Genomic DNA, 19,196 nt, shown 5'->3' with positions numbered 1-19,196 from the left:
TAAAGTAGAAAAAATACTCATACAATCTTCTAAATTTCATTTACGTGTAAATCCATTTATCATTGCTGCTACTTAAATACCATACTATATAAAGGGGGTCCATAGAAGTGAATTTAAAATCCAGGATGGAAAGAAAGGTAGAAGATTAAGATATGTTTCACAATCAGTCCATTATGCACCTTCTATTCAACAGCAAATGACTGTCAGTGGACCAGAGCTCTGAGGATACAGGAGGAAGCAGGGCACAGCAGAACCTTATAATACCTAAGTACACAAACGGTGGCCTATGGCTGTTTCAGTAGAACGAGAAAAAATTTGTATGATACTTGCTTTTCCAGGTTTTTATCACTGTGTTGGAAAGAGGAATTTTTTTTTTCAGTCTGCCAAATGTGGACCCCAGATGTAGTTGGAACTTTGGTGAAGAAAATGATTTAAGTGCCATGCCACATTGATTTCCTTCTCATTAAACAAAGGACAGGAGAATTTGGAAATACAGAAACTATGTTCAGTTTCAGGATAACTTCTGCTTAACTAAAAGCCAAATTGCTAAAAAGACCAGTTCCCATTTTATAGACAGATATGGCAGGATCTAAAAAATCGGTGCATGGCTTCTTTTTATTTTATTTAAAAATTTTTAAATTTCTTTTTGCTTTTTAGGGCTGCATCAATGGCATATGGAAGTTCCCAGGCTAGGGGTTAAATCAGAGCTGCAGCTGCTGGCCTATACTACAGGCACAGCAACAGAGGATCCCTGACCTGCTGAGCGAGGCCAGGGACTGAACCCACGTCCTCATAGATACTAGGTGGATTTATTTCCGCTGTGCCACAATGGGAATTCCCAATAGGCGTCTTTCTTAAAGGAAAGCAGAGATAAGATAATTCAATGAGTTACTAGTGAACCACTGAAAACTGTCTAAAAATATGACAGTTGCAAGAAAGAAAAAAAGAACTGAAAGAAACTTAGTTGGCAAATACCTACATAGCACTAATGATGTACTAGGCACTGTTCCATGCACTCTGTGATAGCATCCCACTGAATACACTCAACAGACTGAAAAGGGAGATGCTATTATCTTCCCTATTTTACAAAGGGGGAAGCTGAGTTACAGAGAAGTTAAATAACTCACCCAAAGTCATACAACTAGTAAGCGGCAGAGCTGGGATTTGAACCAAGGTGACTGGCTCCAGTGTGTTTGCTGAACAACTACACTTCCCTCTCCGTTCCATGAGCTTAGTGGGAGGCAGCCACCAGGAACATATGCAGCAGGAGAGGGAGCTGGTCTAAATGGACATATGGCACAAGGCTACCTTTAAGCTCTGAGGGTCAGCTCCTCACCTTCTAATCCTCACAGTACAAAGAAGATGGGGAACAGTCCTGAGGTCAAGAAAAGAATTTGTAACTTTCTCCCCATGGGAAATGCTACATGACCTACTGTGCAATGAAAGGGGATGGGATACATGGAAAGGGAGATACAACTGGGTATAGTTTTTTTTTCATAAATGACAGAAGAGAATTTTCATTACAAAGAGTTTTCTGGTATGAGATGGACTCATTATGATTTTTAATTCCTGACAATGATGGAGGTTCTGACCTAAAGGCATCAAAGTTGGAGCAAAGCTGGTTCTATTGCTATTGGTTATTTGCTGTCAGTTATTTAGGATTAAGTGCTGCTGGCCTGGGAAGTCAGAGAGAAATCACCCCCATGGAGGAGCCACAAAGGCTACTCCAACTACATTGCTAAAGCTCAGGTTCAAAACAGCATTTAAGCTGGTGTTCAGGAGGTTAACTAGTTTGGGGCACACATGGACTTATGTTCTCTCAAAGACATATCTATAGTGGGGGGGTTGTAAAGGGAAAACTTCTCAAATGAGGGGACCACTCACACCAGCTTGTAAAAGGAATGTGTTTTGTGAATGAATGAATGAATGAATGAATACCTAGATCTGCACTTATAAATGAGAAGCCAATCTGCTGTAGACCCATAAGCTTTACGTAAACTGGACCGTGTGTGTGTGTGTGTGTGTGTGTGTGTGTGTGTGTGTGTCTGAATGCATGTGCACATGTGTGTATCATATAGTCTCATTTCAGTCCCAACACAACCTGTAAAGGACAGTCTGATGTGGGCGAGGGAATTCTTTTTAATGGCTGAGGTGAAGAGGTCAGATTTGGTGGCTCTGAATTGTGAGATCAGGAGAGAAATGGACCCTGCAGCAGCTCAAGGATTTGTTTCACAGTATGATCAAAAACCAGAGGTGAGCACAGAGCACAGTGCAAATCCCAGACCAAGAGGCAAACTAGGAAGAGATCTGGCTACTGTCAGAGGAAAGTGTCTCATAACCAAATGCAAGTCATCCAATCTGCCCTCCACTAAGCGAGGCCCTGTTATTGATTAAACAAGCAGAGGTGTCTTTAGTGTTTCATCAGAGAGAAAACACCTTTGAATGTACTTAGGTCACAGATGTTGTTTCTATATCAACGTTGTTTTTGAATGGGCCATCACTCCAAAATGAAAGTGCTTTTTCACCTTCAATGATTGCCCATTCTTGGTCCCCTCCACAGAGTCATCTCTGTGACAGCTGCTTTCCAGATCTGGGAACTCCAAGTCCTCCCTCTGAGGAGTTCAAACTGCATCTCTGGAGCATGTGATAACGTCAAGAGAACAGAGATGAAACTGTAACTTCAGGGGTGCTTCACCGTCTTTTTCTTTCTGCATGCAATGTTTACATTCAAATGGCTTCAAATAAATTTTTTGGCCATGTACTTTTGCGGACCTAACTTCAAAGCAAACGAGGGGTGGGGAGGGGGAGAGAACCTATTTCCATCCTCAAAAGCATTTACTTCAGTAAGACTACTCACATTTCCTTCATGCCCCAAATGAAATTTATTTGTAATGTGTACAACACAAAGAGAGGTTCAGTTTCACCCATCTTTGATGTTCAAATCTGAGAGTAATGCTTTACTATTCCCCAAAGAGAGGAGCTATTTGACTTGTCCCTGCATTTGCTCTGTGACAGGCATTAAGAGCCTGCCTTCCTCAATCCAGGCATTTAAACTACTGTCATCTTATTAAAAACAAGGCCAGAAGATTGCATTTTATTCTACTCCTATGAAGATTTTCACTCCTCTTGTCTATTGACTTCCCAGCTGAGGCATCATGCAAACATCTTTCATGCTAATTTAAAATGATCTACGACATGAGAGAGAAAAAAAGGTTACAATTCTGCCTTTCAGGGATAACTTCTCCAAATTTTGAATGAAATAGTCATGAAAACAGACTTTCTTCTGGGATCAAATGATACATTTTCAAAGCTCATATTTGAAGCTGTTTTTAAAAACTGAAGCTGGGGAAACAACAAGATCTGCTGTTTGGTGGGGCAAAAAGGAAACCCAGCAAGCAAGTCAAAGTTTAATTGTGTCAGCTTCAAGTTAACACTAAATGTCCATGTGAAAGGGCTGAAGTGATTTTACAAAATACAGACATGTATGGCCACATGTGTGGGAGATGAACATGTGTGGCTACGGATGAGAGTCTTGTGTGAATGCGAAGTGTTCTGGCTCTGAAGGCAAACTTAGGAGCTGGTGACCATAAGCAAGTACTATCACCTCTCTGAACCTCAGTTTTCTTAGAGGTAAAACACAGTAATTCCCATAGCTGCTGCTGGGAGGACTTCATGAGGTGACTGTTAGGTAAAAGTTCCTCTCTCTTGTTTTTCCTTCAGCATCTCTTAGGTCTCTGGTTTCCTACACTTAAATCATACACACACAGGTATGGTAGATGGACACACACACACACACACATGCACTTAGACACAAAGACTAACACACACACAAACAGAAATACACAAGCATACACACACACAGATACAGACACACACACAAACACACACACAGACACATACAAATGTAGACACAGATACACACATACACGCAAACAGATATATACAGGCACACACACAGATACACACAGACACACACAGAAACACACACACAGACATACACATAGACACATACAAATGCAGACACAGACACATAAACATACACACATACACAGAGACACACAAACACAGATACACACATGCAAACACATAGACACAAACACACAGACACACAGATAAAAACATACACAGACACACATATACAAATGCAGACACAGATACATAAACACACACATAGACTATCATAGACTATACACATAAACACACACACATAGACACACAGACGCATGCAGACACACACATACACACATACACACAATCACAGACACATCCCAAATGCCACTGGACAGGAAACCACTTGAGCATTAGCGCAGTGGGCAAATAGTCACATGGCCGCTCATCTCCAAGGAGCCCCATGGCGGCTGGACCAACCAGACATGGTTTTGGATCTCTCCAGGCAGTTCCGTTGCCCTGCTTTCCTCATGACCTTCTCTGCCCGACTATGCTCCTCCCCTCCTTTGAGAACCACTCTTTACTTTCTCTAGGCACACTTTCCTGCTGGCCCTGCCCTCAGGTTTGCCCAGGATGACCTTCCTGAAGACCTGGTGAGCACAGCTCACCTGCACAAAAGCTCCCTCTGAGCCCCCAGCTCTGTATCGTACCAGCCGGGCTTCCCAGTTAGGTTTATTAATCTGCCCCTGACATGACATGATATCGATTCCATGAATGTGTGCTTCACTGCATGAGGAATGAGGGCCTTGCTCCTTCACATGGGTGATTCTGTGCTCCAGGAAGTCCTCTCCCATCCCCCACAGTGCTTCCCCTAGACCAGCTGACAAACTCCACAGGATGGCAGAGCTCACACCTTCTCCCTACACAGGGGCCACCTCTGGGAAGACCCCAGTTGCTTCTGGTTCAGCCTCTTCTCCTTCCTCCTAAATACCAGAGGACCTAGATGCTGTTGCTTTATACACATCTTATTCTCTGATGTGACTTTTCTCCCTTTTTGTTCTTTTTTGTGACACCTGCCTTTGCTCTTCCTGCTTATTCTGTATAAGTTTCGAAGGCAAGTTATAAAGTCCCATAAATATCTTTAAGGGAATTCTTTTTTCTTTTTCTTTTTTAATGATCACATCTGTGGCATATGGAAGTTCCCAGGCCAGAGACTGAATCTGAGCCACAGCTGCTGCAGCAACACCAGAGCCTTTAACCCACTGAACCACAGGGCTCGAACCCGTGACTCTGCAGCAACTCAAGCTGCTGTAGATTCTTAATCTATGGAACCACAGGGGGAGCTTCCAGGTATTTCAATTAGGATTGAGTTGCATTTAGAGTTCCATTGGGAGCAAACTGCTATCTTTACAAAATACCAACATTTATTTAGATCGTCCATGTTCTTTAGAAATGACTATTTACTGCTTTTGGTATAAAGTTTTTTAAACATTTTCTTTGGGTTAATCCCTGGTACTTTTTGATTTTGTTGCAAAAAATGCACAAATGAATGTTGCATTTGTGCATTTTGTTGCATTTCCTTTATGTTTGATATGGTTGGTCTAGAGGAAGGCTACTGAACTAGGCACAATGAACATAAAGGAACACTTTGTAGTTCTAATTATTTAAAAAAATTATTCTTTCTTGTGGGAATTCCTCTGAACAAAGGGTCATGCTATTACTAAAAAAAAAGTCTGAAACCCCATAATCTAGGGTACTGGGAAGATGGTAAAAAAAAAAAAAAATAGTTGCCATCTAGCTGCTACTCACTTGTGAGGCTTTTACAATCAAGACGTCTTGAAATTCACATCACTTGGTACTGCCTAAGCCAGACTGAAATAGCAACGGGAGAGATGGCATCAGGTCGCCACGAGAGCTAGAGAGAAAGAAATGAGGGAGCAAAATTGTCCCCTTCAGAAAGGCAGAGGAAATACTCCCAGGACAGTCCCCAGCCAATCTGAATGCAGGTAATGTAAATGTGACAGCTGGAAAGTGACAACAGCACAGCAGCAGTGATAATGTGAAGTGAATCTACCATGGGGGAAATTTGCCAGTCTTTTTAACAGCAAATAAGTCAGGTATCATACTAGGCATACAGTGTCATGTTCAGACGTCTCATTACAGGATTCTGAAGATTTTTGTCATGAAAATAGCCTCAAGGGAAACACGCGTCAGGTATGGGAACCTGCGGTTCTAAACTGCATCATGCCCTGTAGTTAAATAATCCTTCAGTTCAATTACAGTCCCCCTAGACAAGTATTAGCCCTCATTTTGTGTTTCTAAAGCATCAAGTACACTTATTTGTTAAATTTTGCTATTCACAATACAATTGTTGTTATGATGAAAAAAAGTAAGTCAAATTTTGAAATTCCACGAGGAAGGAGAAATTACTAGATTGAGGAAAGGAATCCAAGAATCCGAACAAATTGAATGAGGAGCTGTTTCTTTTGCAGTTTTCTTCTCAGACACAACTTAATAGAAAATTATGTGGTAGATGCTATTTTTAAGATGTCTGATTTTGAAAATGAATGAATGATTAAAACAATAAACTCCTTAGAATCTTGTAGTGATGCTAATTCTTTGAACATATAAAGTTAGGCCCATGACATGCAACAAATAAAAGGACCAATTAAAGTTTTATCAAAAGGAAGAAAAGGAACTAAAAGAGCAAAGAATTTGGAAAGAAAAGATAAAGAAGTGGACAGAACTGTCAAGAAGGCAGAGAATGGATCTTTCCCACTGCAGCAATGACTCTAGAATTAGAGGGAGAGTCATGCATTCAATCATCCAGCAAATAGTGACAAAGTCAGTGCCATCCTACAGGCTGCAGATACACTGGTGGCCACAGCAGACCTGACTGCTATTTACTCCTGCAGAGACAACCATCCACTGAATAGGACTTTGTTGGTCACAACCAAAGAGCCTTTTGACAGGGCATGGATTAAGATGATCCACATGGATAGAGACATACTGTTCTCCAGCAAAAAAAGTAGAAAAGCAGGCACTCGTTCAATCCAATCAACAGGATGGGGATTAAGATGGTGGAATAGAAGGACTGGAGCTCAACTTCTCTCCTAAAAACAACAAAATTTACAACCAAATGCTGAGCAATCTTCAACCAAATGGACCAGAAACTCTCAAAAAGATATCCTACTCCAGAATACAAAGAGGAGGCCACATCAAGAGGTATGAAGGGCAATTAGGTGACATAAGCAACCCCATACCTCCTGGGTGGGAAGCCCCACAGACTGGAAACTGCTTCACAGAGACTCACCTACAGGAGTGAGAGTTCTGAGCCCCACATCAAACTCCCTCATGTGGGGATCTAGCACTGAGAGAAAGAGCCCCTTGGTCATCTGGCATTGAAGGCCAGTGGGGCTCGTGTGCAGGAGCTCGACGGGAATAGGGGAAACAGAGACCCCATTCTTAAAAGACGCACACAGACTTTCACATGCATTGGGTCCCAGGGCAAAGCAAAGTCTCCATAGGAATCTGAGTCAAACCTGACTGAAGTTCTTGGAGGACATCCTGGGAAAACAGGGGTGAATGTGGCTTGTTGTGGGGGAAGGACATTGGAAGCAAAGCTCTCGGGAATATTCAGCAGCATACCTTTCTCTGGGAGTGGCCATTTTGGGAAAATCTGGTCCCAATCATCAGCGCTGAGAAGCCCCAGGGCAAACAACAATCCAAGTGGGATCACAGACCCTCCCCTCAGTAAACAGGCTGACTAAAGATCCCCCAGGAACATAGCCCCTCTAATCCCATCCAGAGACAAAGCTCTGCCCACCAGAAGGATACGAATCAGCTCCACCTACCAGTGGGCAGGTATCAGCCCCTCCCATCAGGAAGCCTACAGCAAGCTTCCATACCAACTGCAGCCACAAGGGGGGGCAGACACAAGAAGTAAGAGAGGCTACAACTCTATTATCTGTAACAAAGTCACCACACCAAAAACTTATAAAAATGAAAAGACAGAGAACTAACTCAGATAAGGGAGAAAGAAAAAACCCCAGAAAATCAGCTAAGTGATCAGGAGATTCTCAGCCTCCCAGAAAAAGACTTTAGACTCTTGATGTTGAAGATGATGCAAGACATTGGAAATAAACTGGAGGCAAAGATGGATAACTTATAGGAAACACTGAGCAAAGAGATACAAGATATAAAACTTAAACAAGAAGAGATGCAAAATACAATAACTGAAATAAAAAGTTCATTAGAGGCAGGCAACAGCAGAATACAGGAGGCAGAAGAACAAATAGGTGAGGTGGAGGATGGATTAGTGGAAATCACAGATGTGGAACAGAAAAGAGAAAAAAGATTGAAAACAAATGAAGAGAGTCTCAGAGAACTCTGGGACAACAGTGTTAAATGCACCAACATCTGTATTGTAGGGGTGCCAGAAGGAGAGGAGAGAGAGAAGGGGACAGAAAAAATATTCAAAGAGATAATAGCTGAAAACTTCCCTAACAAGGGGAAGGAACCACTCAATCAAATCCAGGAAGTGCAACACCATAGAAAATAAACCCAAGGAGGAATAGCCCAAGACACATATTAATCAAACTGGCCAAAATTAAAGACAAAGAGAAAATATTGAAAGCAGCTAAGGAAAAGAACCAAGTAACATACAAGGGAACCCCGATAAAGTTATTGCCAGATTTTTCTGCAGAAACTCTGCAGGCCAGAAGGGAGTGGCATGATATACTTAACATGATGAAAGGGAAAAAAACTTCAACCAAGATTACTTTACCCAGCAAGGCTCTCATTCAGATTTGAAGGAGAAATCAAAAGCTTCAGAGATAAGCAAAAGCTAAGAGAATTCAGCAACACTAATCTAACTTTACAACAAATACTAAAGGAACTTCTCTAGGCAGAAAAGAAAAGGCAACCAGAAACAAAAATACTACAAATGACAAGGCTCACCAGTAAAGGTATATATATAGTAAAGATACAAAATCATTCACACACAATTATGCCACCAAAATCAGAAATCATGAGAAGAGGAGGGTACCAATGCAGGACCCTGGAGATGCACTTGCAATTAAGAGACCAACAACTTAAAATAATCATATATATATATATATACACACACACACACACACACACACACACACATATATATACACACTCCTATATCAAAACCAGAATAACTGCAAACCAAAAATCTACAATTGATACACAAACAAATAAGAAAAATCAACTCAAATACAACACTAAAGAGAGTCATCAAGCCAGAAGAGGAGCGAACAAGAGAAGAAGGGAATTAAAAAGAGAAACAAAAACAAATCAAAAGCAATTAATAAAACAAAAATAAGAACATACATATCAATAATTACCTTAAATGTTAATGGACCAAACACTCTAGCCAAAAGACACAGACTGGCTGAATGGATACAAAAACAAGACCCATATATATGCTGTCTCCAAGAGACCCACTTCACTTCTAGGGACACATACAAATTGAAAGTGAGAGGATGGAAGAAAATATTCCATGCAAATGGGAATCAAAAGAAAGCTAGAGTAGCAATACTCATGTCAGACAAAATAGACTTTAACATGGAGAATATTTTAAGGGACAAGGAAAGTCACTACATAATGATCAAAGGACTATTAATCCAAGAAGAAGATATTACAATTTTAAATATCTACTCACACAACATAGATTCACCACAATATATAAGACAAATGCTAACAACCTTAAAAGGACAAATCGACAAGAACACAATAATAGTGGGGGACTTTAACACCCTGCTTACAGCAATGGACAGATCATCCAGACAGAAAATCAATAAGGAAACACAAGCCCTGAATGAAGCATTAGACCGGATGGTCTTAATAGATATTTATAGGACATTCCATCCAAAAGCAACAGAATACACATTCTTCTCAAGTGCACATGGAACATTCTCTAAGATTGATCACATCCTGGGCTATAAATCCAACCTCGGTCACTTTAAGAAAATTGAAAACATATCAAGTATCTTTTCCGACCACAATGGTATATGACTGGAAATCAACAACAAGAAAAAACTGCCAAAAACACAAACATGTGGAGACTCAACAACATGCTACTAAACAACCAATGGATCACTGCAGAAATCAAAGAGGAAATAAAAAATACCTACAAGCAAATGACAACAAAGATATGACACTCCTAAACCTAAGGGGTGCAGCAAAAGCCGTTCTAAGAGGAAAGTTTATAGCAATACAGGCCCACCTCAGGAAACAGGAAAAAGCTCAAATAAACAAGCTAACTTTACATCTAAAGCAGCTCAAGAGAGAAGAACAGACAAGACCTAAAGTTAGTAGAAGGAAAGAAATCATAAATATCAGAGCAGTTTCAATTTCAGTACTTGTGGTTCGTCCATTCATCTTTTCTGTTTCATCTTGGTTTAGCCTTGGAATATTGTGCTTTTCTAAGAATTTGTCCATTTCTTCTAGGTTTTCCATTTTATTGGCGTATAGTTGCATATAGTAGTCTCTTATGATCCTTTGTATTTCTGCAATATCCATTGTTACTGCTCCTTTTTCATTTCTAATTTTATTGATTTGAGTACTCTTTTTTTCTTGATAAGTATGTCTAAGGGTTTATAAATTTTGTTGATCTTGTCAAAGAACCAGCTTTTCGTTTCATTAATCTTTTCTATGGTTTTCTTTGTTTCTATTTCATTGATTTCTGCTCTGATATTTATGATTTCTTTCCTTCTACTAACTTTAGGTCTTGTCTGTTCTTCTCTCTTGAGCTGCTTTAGATGTAAAGTTAGCTTGTTTATTTGAGCTTTTTCCTGTTTCCTGAGGTGGGCCTGTATTGCTATAAACTTTCCTCTTAGAACGGCTTTTGCTGCACCCCTTAGGTTTAGGAGTGTCATATCTTTGTTGTCATTTGCTTGTAGGTATTTTTTATTTCCTCTTTGATTTCTGCAGTGATCCATTGGTTGTTTAGTAGCATGTTGTTGAGTCTCCACATGTTTGTGTTTTTGGCAGTTTTTTTCTTGTTGTTGATTTAAAAAACTTCCAACAAAAGTCCAGGACCAGATGGCTTCACAAACATTTAGAGAAGAGCTAACACCTTTCCTTATGAAACTATTCCAAAAAATCGCAGAGGAAGGGACACTCCCAAACTCATTCTACAAGGCCACCATCACCCTGATACTAAAACCAGACAAAGATACTACAAAAAAAGAAAATTACAAGCCAATTTCACTAATGAACATTGATGCAAAAATCCTCAACAAAATACTAGCAAACCAAATCCGACAATCCATTAAAAGGAGTGTATATCATGATCAAGTGGGATTTATCCCAGGAATGCAAGTGTTCTTCAATATATGCAAATCAATCAGTGTGATACACTACATTAACAAACTGAAGAATAAAAACCATATGATCCTCACAGTAGATGTAGAAAAAGCCTTTGACAAAATCCAACACCCATTTCTGATAAAAACCCTTCAGAAAGTGGGCATAGCGGGAACCTACCTCAACATGATAAAGGCCATATATGACAAACCCACAGCAAACATCATTCTCAATGGTGAAAAGCTGAAAGAATTCCCAGTGAGATCAGGAACAAGACAAGGATGTCCACTCTTGCCACTACTCTTCAGCATAGTTTTGGAAGTAAAAGAAATTAAAGGAATCCAAATTGGAAAGGAAGAAGTAAAACTATCCCTATTTGCAGATGACATGATACTATACCTAGAGAATCCTAAAGACTCTACCAGAAAACTGTTAGAGCTCATCCATGAATTTGGCAAAGTTAGAGGATATAAAATTAATACACAGAAATTGACAGCATTTCTATATACTAACAATGAAAGATCAGAAAGAAAAATTAGGGAAGCAATTCTGTTTACCATCACATCCAAAAGAATAAAATACCTAGGAGTAAACCTACCCAAAGAGACAAAAGAACTGTAATCTGAAAACTATAAGACACTGATGAAAGAAATAAAAGATGACACAAATAGGTGGAAAGACATACAATGCTCCTGGATTGGAAGAGTTAATATTATCAAAATGACTATGCTACCCAAGGCAATCTACAGATTCAATGCAATCCTTATCAACTTACCAAGGACACTTTTCACAAAACTTGAACAAAATATTTTAAAGTTTCTTTGGAAGCACAAAAGACCCAGCATAGCCAAAGACATCCTGAAAAAGAAAAATGGAGCTGGAGGAATCGGGCTCCCAGACTTCTGACTATACTACAAAACAACAGTCATCAAAACCACATGGGTACTGGCACAAAGACAAACATATAGATCAGTGGAACAGCATAGAAAGTCCAGAATTAAACCCATGCACCTACAGCCAACTAATCTATGACAAAGGAGGCAAGAATATACAATGGAGAAAAGACAGCCTGTTAAACAAGTGGTGCTGGGAAAACTGGAGAGCCACATGTAAAAGAATGAAATTAGAACACTCCCTAACACCATATACAAAAATAAACTCCAAATGGATTAAAGACCTACATATAAGACCAGACACTATAAAACTCTTAGAGGAAAACATAGGCCAACACTCTCTGACATAAACGACAGCAACATCTTCTCAGACCCATGTTTTAGAGTAATGACAGTAAAAACAAAAATAAACAAATGAGACAATTAAACTTTAAAGTTTCTGCACAGCAAAGGAAACCGTAAACCAAATGAAAAGACAACCCGCAGAATGGGAGAAAATCTTTGCAAATGAATCGACTGAAAAGGGATTAATCTCCAAAATTTATAAACACCTCTTACAGCTCCATACCAAAAAAAAAAAAAAAAACCAACAACCCCATCAAAAAATGGGCAGAAGATCTAAACAGACAATTCTCCAAAGAAGACATACAGAGGGCCAAAAAATACATGAAAAGATGTTCAAAATCACTCATTATTAGAGAAATGCAAATCAAAACCACAATGAGGTACCACCTTACACCAGCCAGAATGGCCATCGTCACAAAGTCTACAAACAATAAGTGCTAGTGAGGGTGTGGAGAAAAAGGAACCCTATTACGCTTTTAGTGGGATTGTAAATTGGTGCAACCACTGTGGAAAACAGTATGGAGATTCCTCAGAAAACTAAAAATTGAACTACCATTTGATCCAGCAATCCCACTCCTGGGCTATTCAGAGAAAACCATAACTTGCAAAAACACATGTACTCCAATGTTCATTGCAGCACTATTTTCTTTTTCTTTCTTTCTTTCTTTCTTTCTTTTTTTTTTTTTTTTTTTTTTTGTCTTTTTGCCATTTCTAGGGCCGTTCCCGCAGCACATGGAGGTTCTCAGGCTAGGGGTCGAATTGGAGATGTAGCCGCTGGCCTTTGCCAGAGCCACAGCAACATGGGATCCGAGCTGGGTCTGCAACCTACACCACAGCTCACAGCAATGCTGGATCTTTAACCCACTGAGCAGGGTCAGGGATTGAACCTTCAACCTCATGGTTCCTAGTTGGATTTGTTAACCACTGAGCCACGATGGGAACTCCTGAAGCATTATTTTCAATAGCCAAGACATGGAAACAACCTAAATGCCCATCGACAGAGGAATGGCTAAAGAAGATGTGGTACATATACATAAAGGAATATTACTCAACCCGTTAAAAGGAATGAAATACTGGCATTTTTAGCAACATGGATGGACCTAGAAATTATCATGCTAAGTGAAGTCAGTCAGACAATTAGACACCAACATCTAATGCTTTCACTGACATGGAATCTGAAGAAAGGACACAATGAACTTCTTTGCAGAACAGATACTGACTCATAGACTTTGAAAAAGTTATGGTTTCCAAAGTAGACAGTTTGGGGGGTGGGGGGGATGTGCTGGGGTTGTGGGATGAAAATCCTATAAAATTGGATTGTGATGACTATAAATGCAATAAATTCATTGAGTAACAAAGAAAATAAATAACCAAAATGGGGGAAAAAATCCACTCAACAAATATGGATTGGGGCCTGGAGATCGAGTAGAGCCTGCCCTGCATTCTGCCCTGTCAGAGATGTAAGGGTAGAGACAGGCAGCACACAGTAAATATATTCCTGGTGGTTATGGAGAAAGAGATTGCAGGGCCTGGAAGGTCCAGATCTTAGCTTTATTATCATGGTTTTGCTTTTGCTATTTTTCTTTTCTTTTCTAGGGCTCCACCCTTGGCATATGGAGGTTCCCAGGCTTCGGGCTGAATCAGAGGTGTAGCCGCTGGCCTACATCTGTGACCACAGCTCATGGCAATGCCATATCCTTAACCCACTGAACGAGGCCAGGGATCAATCCCATATCCTTTGGATACTAGTTGTGTTCATTACTGCTGAGCCACAGCAGGAACTCCTGCTTTTGCTATTTTTCAAGGCTGATTGAGTACGATATTTCTCATCAGGTGATAGTTGAAGGCTGACTTGAAAGAAATAAGGGCAGTAGCCATTCTGATGCCTGGGGAAAGAGGGGACATGTACAAAGGCCCTGAGGCAGGAGGTGCTGGGAGTTTGTGAGAAAGAGCAGCTAGGCAGCCAGAGAAGTGGAACAAAGGGAATGACATAGGAGAGTAAGGAGAGAAGGGCTGAGAAAGAGGAGGAGAGGTGTGGGGGGAGGGAGGAAGAGGGTTGAGGGGAAGGGAGGAAAGAAGAGAGGTGGGTCACAGGGGGCCTGAGAGCCACCACACAAACCAAGGCTTTTAACTGTTGGCTAGATGGTTTTGAGCAAAGGTAGGGCATGATTTCCCCTTTGTCTTAAGGGAAGCAGGATCCTTAGATGGTAAGTTTGGGGGCATGCCTTTTCTGGGGAAGGATTTGAGGCTACTGTACAAAAGTTGGACTTGTGGACCATCAGAGAATGCTTTAAAAGGAAGGAAGAAGGGGCATGTCACCTCTTTTCTCTATAAATCAGGAACCTGAAAAGATAGGATGAAGGTTGCTAAGGACAGGAAGAAGAAAGGCAATGCATCTGACCATCACTGAGGTCTACTGTGGAGTTCCATGTTTGGGGAGGCCGCATGCCCAATTCTTGCTCCCTTGTAAGCTGGTATGGTCACTTTGCTCTCTTTTGGCCCATGTGATGTAAGTGGAAGTCTGCTTCTGGGAACACTAAGGATTTTCTGATTCAAAACGAAAAACAGGAGTTCCTGTCGTGGCTCAGCGGTTAACGAACCCGACTGAGGATGTGGATTCGATCCCTAGTCTTGCTCAGTGGGTTAAGGATCTGTTGTTGCCGTGAGATGTGGTGTAAGCCAACAGCTATAGCTCCAATTGGACCCCTAGCCTGGGAACCTCCATATGCCATGGGTGCATTCCTAAAAAGACAAAACAAACAAACAAACAAACAAAAACAAACGAAAAACAAAAAGAAAGACAACTGCACTGTCTTCTTTCCAGAATACAGAAATGATGGTGGCAGGAGAGAGAAGTAGCTTCTACCTACAGAGGATGAGGAGGAGAAAAACAGGTTCTGGATGGAAGAATGAAAAAAAAACAGGAGACTGGGTCTCTCATGGCAGGGTGGTACTACCAGCCTTGAACTTATTTCTACTGGGCTTCTAGTTAAATAAGAGAAATGAAATCCTAAAAAACTATTCAGGCTAATATGAAGAGGCTACATACTGTATGATTCTGGAAAAGACAAAACTATGGAGACAATAAAAGGGCCAGTGGCTACCAGAGAGAGAGAAAGGGAGAGGGAGTGGGAGAGGGAGAGGGAGAGGGAGAGAGAGAGAGAAGAATGAATAGCCAAAGCACAAAGGAATTTTAGGGCAGTGAAATACTCTGATGTTACAATGATGGATACATGTCATTATATGTGGGACTAAACCCATAGAATGTATAACACCAAGAGTGAACCCTATGGTAATTTACAGACTTTGGGTGATTATGACATGTCAATATGGGTTCATCCTCAGTAAAAAAACATACTGTTCTGGTGAGTGATGTTGATAATGGGGGAGATTACTCATGTGGGTGTAGCAGGTACAGGAGAAATCTCTGCATCTTCCTCTCAGTTTATTATTTTGGTCTCTTTTTTTTAGGGCCACACTCATGGTATATGGAGGTTCCCAGGCAAGGGGTTGAATCAGAGCTGTAGCCACCAGCCTACACCACAGTTGCAGCAATGCAGGATCTGAGCTGCGTCTGCAACCTACACAGCAGCTCACAGCAATGCCAGATCGTTAACCCACTGAGCAAGGCCAGGGATGGAACTCACGTCCTCATGGACGCTGGTCGGGTTCATTAACTGCTGAGCCACAATGGGAACGCCTCTTCCTCTCAATTTTGTTGTAAACCTAAAACTGCTCTAGAAAATGAAAATCTTAAAAAAAAAAAAAAGATTATATTAGGCCACCACAGTTAGATTCTAATTTATGACAATGATCACAATTTTAACTGAAAAATCACTGCCAGCACTCAATGAGCACTACTTACATACTTTGGGGGTACTACTGTGTTGAAACTCACCATAAACTTCTGAAAGTGGGACTACTATCATTCCCTTTTACAGATGAAGAAACGAAGGCCCTTTCAGGTTGAAAAATATTAATGGTGGTGTCATCTTTATCCCATTTTGAAAGTAGAAAAACTTAGGCTCACTGAGGTTGGGAAGCTTATTCAAGGTCTCAGAGCAAGAGGCTGAGCCAGAATTTGAACCCAGGCAGTCTGGCTCTTGGACCACATGTGACACATGGTCAAACTTGAATGCCACTCCACCTGCCTTGTTCTCACATCAACCTCTCCATTTCATCACCCAGTCTTGGGGCTCTCCCGGAGATGCAGAGTTGGCTATGGGGTTCCTTTTCCTGTGTAGGACAGTACCCATGTCCTAGATGGGGAAGTTAATGCTAATTCCATGTGCTTGAGCAAAAGCCAAATGATGAGAGCAAGGCATGGTAGGGATTCACAAGTGTAGTTGCAAATCCAGGTGTGGGGGATAGGCTGAGTGAGCTAAGGCCAGGCTGTAAAGGCTTCTGTATGGAAAATTCACACTTTACAGACTGAATGTATAATTGTTCCAGGGATAGGTTAGAGTTCCCTGTAACTAGGCTGGTGTCTACATTAGAAGAAGAAGGGACACTGACCTGGACATGTAGTCACAGGAGGCAGCAGAGCAGCACAAGAACTACAAGTACAGACTTTGAGTCATGAAGCTATAGGTTCAAATTCTGGCTCTGCCATTTACTTCCTGTGTCACTTGGAGAGGCAAGACAGCCTCTTTAAACTTAGGTGTCCGTCTCTGAGTGATGAGTAGGGTTAGTGTGAGAAGTAAACAAGATGATTTAGGTACATCACTCAGCACAGCACCTGGCTTAAAGTAAGCCCTCTGCAAATACTACTATTATTACTGGACAAATTAAGAGAAGCTACTTCTCACTCAAAAAGTGCTACACCCAGCATCCTTGTTTTAGGTTCATAAAGGTATGTACTTGGGTAAGTATGGATTTTTAGAGAAAATGTTAAAATCAATATGGGACACCGAACTTATTAGAAAGATCAATTCAGACCAGCATACTTTGATCTCAAAGACCAATAGTGCTAGTTCTCCATGACTTTTTTATTAAAAAAAAAAAAAAACACAAAACAACAAAATCTTGATTCCAACCATTTACATGAGCCTTAAGTTGATTCCTTTTCAGCACCGATGTCTCATTCAAAGTTGTGTGGTCCTGGAAAGGCACTGCTCACCCTTGTTTGGACTAAACCTTCACCCAAGGCAGGCCTACTCTGGCCCTTCAACACCATGTAGTCTGCCCAGAAAGCATAAATAAACCACAGGCAGATGAACTGAAAAGACTAGGTCATACGAAAGGTGGTTCAAATTCTCTGCTATCTTCCCATGGAGCATCTCCTCCCCATCTTGAGTCTGGGTCGGCCTTGATTAGTACAATGTAGGAGAAGCAACATCCTGGGGCTTCCTAGGCTTGGCCATGGGAAGCCATGCTGCTACTACCTGGGCCTCTGGGAAGGGTTGCTCTTGGAGCCCTTAGCCAACATGGAATTAGGCTGAGCATGTGGAAAGGCCTTGAGACAATGCAGAGAGTTCGGGGCCCAATCCAGCCTGCCTTCTAGCTGTGCCTTCAAAGGTGCCAGCTGTGGGAGTGAGGCCCTATCCTGCCCATCTCCCAGCTGGTAACATGAAATGACCTCCACCAATACCACATGGAACAGAAGAATCACCCCACTGATCCCTGAATCACCCGAATTCCTGATCCATGAAATCATGAGCAGGAATAATATGGGGGTGGTTTTAAGCCACTAAATCTTGGGTCTTTTGTTACATATCAACAGATAACAAACACAAACACTGCTGGATCTTGTGACTCAGGCTCAGAGGCCAAACCAACCACCAATTAAAGCTTGTAGCAAGGGCTCAATCACTGAATTTTGGAAGACAGAGATACTGAGTAGTATGGATGAGACAAAGGGAAATGTCTTTCCATGGGTCATGATGATGTTGAAAACTTTGTCTTTATGAACACTGACTGTATACCATGGGTGCCAATGCACTACTCAGCAGGCCAGATGCCAGGAAAATCAATTTGTGCAACAGAGAAGCCACTGCAGTGTTCATGCCGTCAACATGCTGACGTAACCAGCATGCTTTATATTGTTAAAAGGTGACAGTTTGGCATGAGGATGTGTGAATTCAAGTGATTAGATGCAAACTAAAAGAGGGATGACTATTTCTGAGAGCTTGGAATGGAAAATGATTGTGAATTTTGGGGGAAAAATACCAGAGCAATCTGCTTTCTTGGCCACATGCTATGAAGCAATTTTAAAGCATTGAAGTACTTTCCATATTTTCTAATCACTCAAATCCAGAACTGATTATGGCTCTCAGCCTTCTCCCAGATTCACACCACTGGAGCACTCCATGTCCTTCAGGGATAGGTTTCACCTTGAAAGTAGGTGCCTGGATTCAGAAGGCACATTCTGGCATAGCAGGAACAAACACTTTAATTGCAGCACAACCCTATAAGGGCCAGATGATTTGGAAAATCACTGATGGCCCGACTTCGAGACAACTCAGATTCACTTTCTCTTATCTCACAGAAACAAAGCATAACCTCCTCCACCAAAGAGAGAAACAAAAATAAGCCCAACTAGAAACTGAACTCCCTCAAAAAACCCCCACAGATTCTTTAGATCTCTGGGCAAGGATGGACACACAGACACACACACAGAGTTGTGTATTCATAGAGCATCTCTGGAATGAGCCTTAAGAAATTGGTGGCTGTGGTTTCCTCTGGGAGAACTGGGGGACTGGAGAAAATTGGGAGGTTGATTGAGCAGAAAGTCTT

At 41.2% G+C, this 19,196-nt stretch overlaps 1 protein-coding gene across 6 annotated transcripts in view; it reads right to left on the bottom strand.

The window, feature by feature from the left end:
• Positions 1–19,196, bottom strand: part of SLC24A2 (solute carrier family 24 member 2) — a 274,386-nt gene that overhangs the window by 86,729 nt on the left and 168,461 nt on the right. The window contains exon 4 of one of the 6 annotated variants that reach the window (XR_014831073.1): positions 2,859–3,188. The gene's annotated coding sequence lies outside the window, so the exon portion shown is untranslated. 6 annotated transcript variants of the gene reach the window in all.

This window comes from Sus scrofa, chromosome 1 (assembly GCF_054392235.1).
Source record: "Sus scrofa isolate SSC_HxYL_T2T_F1_AM1 chromosome 1, Sscrofa_HxYL_maternal_Yorkshire_Landrace_v2.0, whole genome shotgun sequence".
NCBI lineage: Eukaryota > Metazoa > Chordata > Mammalia > Artiodactyla > Suidae > Sus > Sus scrofa.
The sequence above is the reverse complement of the archived record's forward strand: the minus strand, read 5'-3'. Positions and strand labels throughout refer to the sequence as shown.